This window comes from Drosophila teissieri, chromosome X, assembly GCF_016746235.2.
Source record: "Drosophila teissieri strain GT53w chromosome X, Prin_Dtei_1.1, whole genome shotgun sequence".
Classification (NCBI taxonomy): Eukaryota; Metazoa; Arthropoda; class Insecta; order Diptera; family Drosophilidae; genus Drosophila; species Drosophila teissieri.
This window is the reverse complement of record NC_053034.1, coordinates 19,683,555-19,691,746: the sequence shown is the minus strand read 5'-3', so window position 1 is coordinate 19,691,746 and position 8,192 is coordinate 19,683,555.

The window sequence follows — 8,192 nt, the reverse complement described above, 5'->3', positions numbered from 1 at the left end:
CATTTCAAAAGTTAAAGATATTTAATCTTAACTTTTCTGCAAACTGAGCGAGAAGAAAACCTATCTGATGAATGCTCGCTGGCATAAATATCGCACCGCGCAGCCTGATGGCACTCTTTTGGCCAATTACTTTCGGCGGCACCTGTTTCACACTCACACACACGCTTACATGCAGATGCACACTCACATGCACACTCACAGGCAGATGCAGAGTTAGTCCTTCGGCTTGGGCTGCTCCTGTGCGCGAAATATGAGCGGCATTAAAAATTAGTCCAAAGTACTGCTAAGTGCGGAAGCAGCCGCGCCAAACTATCAACGACAACTACTGTGCTAGGACGAAGGACAAAGGACAAGGGGTCAGCTGAACTAGCTACTACCCTGTCTCCAGGATAATCGTATAGAAAACTGGCGGTACCAAGCAACAATTATTAAGATACTTGCACACCTATGTATGTTATATTGTGACTTGATTAAGTTGAGCCAAACTATATTTAAAGGCCCGCTTGAATTTGCCTTAATTATCTCCCATGAAATGCCAAAAAAAAACGTTACCCCAACTACCCTGTACCCTGTACCGTGAAAGTGTGTGTGAGCATATGAACTGCAACAATGCGGCGCACTCATACCAATGCAGAAGGGTGCATATTTTTAGTGTAGTTAGCAGTTGTGTGTGGCCCTCCGCCCGCCGCCCCCAGCCCCACCCACAATTTGTGCGTGGTCACTAGAGACCGCACTAGACTCTAACTGCATGATATAATGATATGATGGGAAATTATATGATATTATATATACCTAATTTCCAGTTTATTAAAAATCCATCCATAATTTTGAATATTTTCAATGTACAGTGTATAAAAATGCAAAAGTCTTAAGAATCCATTCATATTAAGTGAAGAAATAATTAAAAATATATCTTGAATATCAATGAAAAAACTGTCCATTCTAGGGGGCCATCTCTAGTGGGTGGAGCTGCTCCTGTTTCGCTCCGCGGACTTTGCCAGTTTTGTTGGTCGAAAATTTTAATGCCACATTTAGCGCTGGCGACAATGCCCCATGCCCCATGCCCATGCCACCACCCACTCGGGTTGGGGGAATCCCCACGAAACGAGCGGGGCTTAAAGCGCCCGAAAGTATGCAGTGCTTCTGGCTATTTTTTGTTTTGTTTTTTTTTTCTGTGATTTTTATATGGTGTAGGATGGCAACAATCGACATTGGCATATGCCACACGAATATGAGCAGTTGCATATTCACTTCAGGGGGGCTTAGAGGCGGGTGGAGGTGCAGTCCATTGGCCAGAGAACGAACATAATTGGCAAGTTGTATCCATTGGTAATGGTTGCCGAGGACCAAAAAGGGGGACGAAACGAGAGCAGTAGTATTCTGGTAGCGCTGGCACTACGAGCGAGCGAGTCTGCAAATGGAAAATACAAAACGAAAATCGCTTAAACTGTGCAAACCAATAAATTTAAAGCAGCTTAAGCGATGAACACGAAACAAAACAGAGGAAAACAAAAACAGTCTGGCAAAAGTCCGAATGGGTAGCAAAAGGCGTGGGTGCTATGTGTGTGTGTGTGTGTGTGTGCGAATGTGTCTGTGTGTATGGGTGTGTGTGACTGCACACAAAATGCTACTTTGGGTGCGTTTGTGTTGGTGTGCTGGTTTCGAGTCCTCAAAAAATCATTGAAATTAAATGCAAATCAGCCGACAAAAAGGATAAACACATACATGCACATACATGTACATACATATGTATGTAGCCAGGTGGGTAGGGCAGGGAGGGGCTTTGGTCCTCGAAAGGAGCGGGCTGGCCTAGTGGATCGGTGGACGTTGGGAGTTGGGTTGTGATTCGGCATTGCTGAATGTCACTTGAGCTGCCTGTTATTTCTACGGCCAGCTGGCTGTTTAGTTTGGCCGGTCATGCATCATCGTCATCAGCAGCTCCGTCATCATTATCATCGTCATCATCACCATCATCATCGTCATTCGGAAATGCACATGGGTAAACACATTTGGAACAGCACTCACCTTATGTACTGCTGTACACGAAAACCTATTCGGTTGGATTTCCACTTATTCCATTCTTGCAGCTTAAATCGTACGATTTTTCCTAGCTTTATCTTCTAGCATAAATACTTTAAAAGTTCCGTGTATATCTCCATACCCAAACAAAAGGTAATCAAATGTTATACTCGGACACTGTCCGCTCCTCCGTCTTTCTGTCCGTCCGTCTGTCTGTCCGTCTGTCTGTCCGTCCGTCCGTCCGTCTGTCCGTCCGTCTGTCCTTATTAACGTCGAGGCATCGGAGACTATAAAAGCTAGAGAGTTGAGATTGCGCAAGCAGTGGTCCACGCCCACACTTTACAAAAATTGTTTTGTTTTTTGTTCTTTTTTCATGTTACTATTTGCCTCGCCAATTTCATTGGCTCCTTTTCAAGGGGGTATCTGATAGTCGATCTCATGCTTTCTTAGAGGGCTAGCTTCTGACTTCGGAACGGACGAAAAATATACACCATAAATAATATGACTATTAAATTTATGCTATGAGTATGCTTTTATACTTTATATACTTTTATAAAGTCGATAAATTGAAAATGTAGAGACACCATTTGTAAAAAAAGGTAAAATTCAGAAAATTAAAGCTTAACAACTGTATTATAAATTCAACTTACTTATTCAATCTTACACACAGTACTATTCCTGTATAACAAATGTGGACGATTTCATCTGAAATGAGGTACGAAAAAGAAATGCGGAATAAGCAGCTTCCACCAGCTAAAATTCCAGCTACTTACATAAGTAATGATAATTCGGTTGGGCATGTCGTCTCAAGTGTAATTTGATTAGGGACCAATTAGTCGAATCGGGGCCGCTCCAAATTAGTTTAAGAGCGGCCTATTTCTCTTTGTGTAGGCGGCACATGATCGATGTGTGTGACGCGTATACATACATTTGTACATATACACTCGTACATGTATGTATGTATGTATGTATGTATGTACATATATGCAATGCGAAAGCCGGCCAGCCGAAACCGCCCATTCCCTCCCCCTTTCACTGTTTTCACTTGCTGCACAAACACAACAAACACCAATTGAACTGCAATTGCATGCAATGCATTTTGCATTTTGGATGCCCCAGACAAACACTCAACGAAGTGGTAAAAGGCGTGCGGGGCGGGGCGGGGGTTGGGGTCCTTTGCACGGCAGCGCCATCTGCTGGCAATGAAATGATCCTTAAAAGACCACAAAACGATTTTATTCAATTAAAATGTCAAAAACGGTGTTTGTTTTCGTTATTTAATGCTATAAATATTTACACTTTTATCTATGCCGCTGCCGCTTTTCACCCCAGAGCATTGTTGAGTGCATAAAGAGTCAGTCGGTGCATCAACGAGTAAAAAAGGAAAAGTTATTCGCTCCATCTATATTCATCGATAAAAGCATTTACACATGTACGTACATACGTACGTTTCAACGGCTTGAATTGGTTGGGAATCACAAGTGCGACGAGCAATGGGAAAGGCCATTTATGAGCGAAGATTGTGTGCACTTTTAGAACCGGACTTTAAGAGCTCTTAAAGAGCTGGCTATATGTAAATAAACACATCTATGTACAGTGGAGCTCTTACGGGTACTTAAAGTTGACAGGTGGTTTTAGTATGTTTTAAAGAAGTCGGGTGGATATATAATATATACATATACCGAGTTTTAGCTCAAGAACTCTGTTACTTTCATACTTTAGAATACATATTTAAAGTTATTACCAGCTTGAATGCAGAATAGAACTACAATATTGTTGTTTAGTAGAAACAGCAAATGGATATTATTTATGTAAAAACTGTCTGGGAGTTCCACGTTTCAAGTTGCACGCCTCCATTTCTATTCGGAATGTAAGATACCCGGTCAACAAGTTTCTAATTCATCAGATTGTTTTTAGTTACAGGGCCATAAACATTGCTTACATAATAATTATTATGATTATCATATTGAAAGGGGCGACGAGGACGAAAACAGGACCAGGACGAGGACGAGGTCCTTGGAGGTGGAGGTGGAGGTGGAATATCGGAGGATGTTAGGCATAGCCGATAATTTGTTGTTGCTGCTAGCCGAATATTTTTGGCTTATTGCAAATTTTGGGCACGTACAACTCGTAAAGACTATTTACGATTCTAATAAAAAGTGTGCCCCAGTCCGCCTTCCACCTTCCACCTTCCGCCCACTGGCCGTGTCATCCCTTTTGAAGGAGTAACAAAAGTGGAAGTCCTGCGGAAGGTCCTTACAATAACGAGCCCTTTCGGTGTCTTTGTGTGGGTGTGGTTGTAGATGTGGGTGTGTGTGTGTGCGCATGGAAATTGTTGAATTTGCTGCTAATTAAATTGCCGGCGCTGCTTGAAATTTGCATTCGCTTTTAATAAACTTCTGCGGGAACGAGATGGAATGGCCATTGGACGTGGATGGGCCATGACTGGGCCATGTCCTTGCCATCGAGGATACCCCTTATTAAGGGCCAATATCCCTGACATGGCACTGACAAAGACATTTTAGCTCCTCGTCACGGGATAAAATCTGATCGAATGCCTCGACCCGCTGGCAATGCGCAGATTCCATGTAGATGACTCTGGGATTCTGGGATGCCCTCGATTCCTCAGCTTCCTCGATTCCTGGATTCACGGATTCCTGGATCCCCCCAACACTCGCCACCAAAGGCATCCCACAATTCGTTTTATATTTGCCATTCGATTGTTTTTTATTTACCGGTATTGCTTTCTTGCGCTGCTCGCTTTTTCAACCTGTTCACCACGTCTTTTTCTGCACTGGTTGCAATTTTAAAACTCACTCTCTCGTCATCGCGCCCTTTCTCTGGGTCACTCTGGGCATCTTGGCACTGGCCAAATGAGGAGATCGATTCCGGTCAAAGTTTATATTATACATATGTGAAGTGCTGTATAATATAATAATAATATAGCACGGTATAATTCGGTTATCCAAACCAAATGATTACATCGTACTATTACGTGTCTTACGAATCGTATACCCAATCTACTTAAAGTAATGTCTGCTGCTGTCTCTTGCAATTTAATTAACACTAAAGTAGCTCAAATAGCCCTGTTTGAAGAACTTACATTTATTAGTTTTGCTTAAACTTTTGAATAAATTAAAATAGAAGCCTGCAATTGCCGCCCTGTGACTTTATCACTTCGATTTTTACTTGGCAATCAGCGTGTTTCTTTAAAGGGTACTTCATAGCTACGTGCCACTGTGGGGTATGCTCCAGTCGCAATGGTCCACAACCATCACTGCTGACGTGCCCCGTTCAGTTGCATTGATTGCCACCTGTCAGCCACCTGCACCAATGCTCCTGGCCGCTCCTGCTGCCTGCTGCCTCATGTCCTGGTCGCCGGTGGCTGTCTCTCGCTTTAAATCAATACAACAAATTTCGCGGGTCGCCATTGACTGTTTGTGCCCCGCATCCATCCCACTTTCCACTTTCCACCTCCCACCTCCCACCTCCCACTTGGCCATTTCTCCGCCGGTCCTTGCTGGGTCCATCTTGCATCCCCGGCAGCCCTGGGCCATCTGATCCTTGTGCCGTTTAAAATGTTCTGAGTAATTAACACGCGGCGTGTGTAACCCCAAATGGTCATACCATCAGTGGGCGGATGGGGCAGATGGGGGCAGGGGGGGGCGTGGCAGGGGATTCTCGCACTGGGACTGTGAAAATGTGCAACGTAAGCGCAGCAATATGGAGCACAGGACCCACGCACATGGCCAAAAAGTTGCACGCCCCATCGATGTGTGCGTGTGTGTGTGTGTGTGCAACTTTTATTTATTGATTTAATACTTTTTCAATTTACTGAAAATGGCCAAAGAGTTTCCGATCTGAAGCTGTGTGGGTGTGAATGTGTGTGTGTGTGTGTGCCATAACTACCTCACAGTGGCAGCGAACTAATTCTGGACCGATGGATCCCCCGATTCCCGCGGCTGACAGCTGCTCCCCCGCGGAATACGGAGAATCATCGATGTCCTGGCCATGGCCATTACGGACTTTGTTCGCCGATTAACGCGGCACGGTCACCTGAGGGATGGCCAAAACTGGTTAGCTCGAGGAAATGGCTTTAAAGGCGTTACACCACATACAAAACGGAATGTATTTTTATCCTTATATTCAGGATCACGTAGAAGAGTGAAATACTACTACTGACATTATGCTGCAGAAATAATATTATTTTCGTTTAGTTATGTTTCCGCAAACATTAATAAACATGAGTGTGTTATTCTATACTATTTTATTTGTATGTAATTAAAATGGTTTCGCTGAACGCACTGCAGTACTAATTATAAGCTAGTGCACTTTATTAATTTTGAGTATTATATAACTAAGGGGTGTGTTCGGTATCTAGAGAACTTTAGACGTATATGTACATATGTACACCAGTGTATCTTTAGAATACTTTAATTTGTATATTATTATTTTCCCTCGCCTACATTTCGGGGTTATTCCTGCATTATTAAAGCTATTTTACAACTTGTACACACTTTTAAGCCAGTCACATTGGTGACCACTTCCGAGGGCAGCTTAACTTGTGCATTTAAGAATGCTAGACCAGTCCCAAAACGCAGCGATGCCAGTGAATTAACAGCAGTATTCCCAGATCCCAGATCGCAGCTCCTGTGTCCTGCATCCTGCGTCCTTGTCGCCTGTCGCTGTCAGCTGTTTTAACCTTGTGCACCCAGGGGGTGTGGAGGGGGGTGACTCTTAATTCACAATTTAATATATAAAAAAACAATGAAAACGAGGTGGAAACTTTGAGCCATATGGGATGTGGATGCGGATTCGATTCGAATTCGGGCTGAAACTTTAGATCGCAGATCTGGATGCTTTATAATTAGCACTGACAGAGCGAATTGTGCGGGTCAGTCGGGTTGAAAAACACCTTCATGGCCCACTGGCTCGCTGACCATGCGGAGGCGGATGCGGATGCGGAAGTGGAGGTGGATGCGGATGCGAGTGCGGAAAATGGATGTGCCGGTGGCAGTGGCCAGTGACTTTAGCCGATGTTCAAGCGTGACGCCTGCACGTCCTTGCCCTTGTCCTTGTCCTTCGAGTTGGCTGGAGTTGGTCCGGAAAATTCGCGTAAAAGGCGGCTACAAAAACAGCGGGCAAGTAACTGAAAATGGTAAACATTCAATGAAGCGAAATTGATTTGATTCAATTTGAAAGTTGAAAGCGCTCTCGCTCTGTCTCAGTCTCTTTCGCTCACCGATAACAACAGCGGCCATAAAAACAATACAACAAAAATAAAAATAAAAAAACAGGGACATAAAAAAAGAACGAAAGCCGAACACAAATTTGATTAATTCAACAAAAAAAATAAATGCCGGACTCGCGGTCGGCCAATTGTTTACACAGTGATTGCCTCGCATTGTGTTGCAAATTGAAGATGCATCTTGCAGATGCGCCTGCCTCCAATTGTGGCGCATGTTCGGTGAAAGTGAAAGTGGCAGCGGACCGCAGTGGAATCGGAGGTCGGTGGACACATGGAAGCATTGGGAGGAATCCCAGTTCAGTTTCCCCACAGCGAAAGTTACAATTCAAGCTTAAGTTCATCTAAGTTAAGCCTATTCATCTCTTACTTTAAACTATTTGAATTGATTTTTTAGAGTTTACGATTAACAACATTACTTAACATGCCGGAGTTAAGTAGCATCTAGAAATCAGCAAATGAAACCGTGAATTATATATTAGATCGAAAACCACGTTAACTAAACTGGCAGTCAGCTCAAAATTTCATAACTTGGTTACTATCAAACGAAATAGATTACGCCCATCTGTAGATACCCTTTTTTTTTTTTGCCTTAATTTTTGAAAACAACACGAAGTAGACATTTCTTTTTTATATATTATATTATTTGCGTTGTTAAAATTTATAATATTAGCTTCCCATAGGACTTTTGAGAAGCGCAGAGAAGGGCACATATATTTTGGTATTATTTAGTATTAAGTATATAGTATTATTAAGTATTTAGTATTATTTGGTATTTAGTAGTTTTTCGTATTTAGTATTATTTAGTATTTAGTATTATTTCTTAATTTCGTAATTTTATAGTTTCTCTTTGAATGTCAGCTGGAAAGATAGAAAGAAAATAGTGTGAATTCAGTATAAATATTATTTAATTATAATCTTAAGACAT